The sequence below is a fragment of the Leuciscus leuciscus genome, assembly GCF_965113295.1.
Source record: "Leuciscus leuciscus genome assembly, chromosome: 2".
In the NCBI taxonomy this organism is placed as follows: domain Eukaryota; kingdom Metazoa; phylum Chordata; class Actinopteri; order Cypriniformes; family Leuciscidae; genus Leuciscus; species Leuciscus leuciscus.
Window position 1 is genome coordinate 7,279,656 of NC_138726.1, and position 1,642 is coordinate 7,281,297.

A 1,642-nucleotide genomic window follows, 5' to 3' on the forward strand; every position below is an offset into this window, starting at 1 on the left:
CAACCCCATCGAACACCTTTGGGATTGAACTGGAACGGATTTTGAGAGCCAGGCCTTCTCTTCTAACATCAGTGCCTGACCTCACAAATGCTCTACTGGATGAATGGGCAAAAATTTTCACAAGAACACTTCAAAATCTTGTGGAAAGCCTTCCCAGAAGAGTGGAAACTATTATAGCTGCAAAGGGGGGACCAACCCCAAATTAATGTCATATGTATTTAGAATGCTGTCATTACAGTCCTGGTTGGTGTAATGGTCAGGTGTCCCAAATACATTTGTCCATAAAATGTATAGGTTCTGTAAACTGCAAAATAATATAGCCTAATAATAATAAATCTGTCTTTGTGTTAGACAGTCAGTAAACTTGGAATTAGTTCTCAATGGTGTCCAAATGGCACCATGGTCTTCCTTGAATTCACACTTTCATGTAATGCTGCTTTGACTGTCAGGTAGAAGTCTGCTGGGGAGCTCGGACTTGGCAGAAGTGCCATTGTAAAGGCCAAAGTATGGGTCTATCCCAATGCCCACACTTGCGGTCTTGGCCACTTGAGGCAGTAAGTGCACTAGACTGTCCCAGGTCTGGAAAATGCCAAAGCTCAGTGCTCTTAATGCACTCTAAATCCACACTATCTCTATTACCGCTTCGGAGTCAGTCCTGTCATTCATCATAAGCACATGTGCCCTGAAAATGCAAGATTTCAAGGGAAACTTTCCAGTGTAAATTGAATGAATTAGAACTTGGTAGTAAAGCATAAAATGTTGCACATTTTATTGATGAGAATGTGTATTTGGTAAAACATTAGCAGCTGCTTTTTATCACTTAATTAGAAACACCACAATGAGTAAAAATGTGATGTCAGTCTGTTACTGTTACATAGAAACTAACAGATATAAAGTGCAAGACGGCAAGTATGGGTATTGAAACAGAGCCTAAAACAGGGTAAACAACTTCCTTGTTTACGTGAACACTAGAGTATATGTACAGTGCGTATACTGCAAATGTCATTATCTGCATATTATGTGCATTGTACACAAGCAGACAGATTTTTCTAAGCCCAAATAGTTTATTAGTATATAGTAAGTACAGTTTTTATGCGCATACTAAAGCATCTCAGCTCCACCCCCCTTAGGATGTGAGGACGGAGGAGTCGAAGGAAAGCAAAGCAAGTATATTGAAATATTCTTGAACACTCGAGCGTCCCTTCACAGCGTCATCAGCTACGCTCAAGGGATCTGCCCTTATGTTGTTAAGGTTTGGTTATTTGAGAAATTCATAATAAATAGTAATAACACAAGACGCCCTGTTAAAATTTGTGAGATGTATGGTTTATTTAAACTGCAAAGGAAAAGCATAAATTAAAATACAGTAGTCAACATTTGAAGTGGATCAAAAAAGTTCATCAAAGTCCCAAGACAAGAAAGGGGTATTGTTCAAAATGTTTCTATAACTTTGATGAAAGGTTTTGTTCCACTTCAAATGTTGGCTACTGTAATTGTGACAAAAGTGAAGGTGAAGGAGAATTTACACATGCGTCAGGTTTCAACATGAAAGACTTTGGCGTAGGATACAGCTGTGCATCCTCGCTCATAGCTCCTCTGGAAGCTTCCTCACTCCTCATTCCATATTGAGATGTCCTTCAAG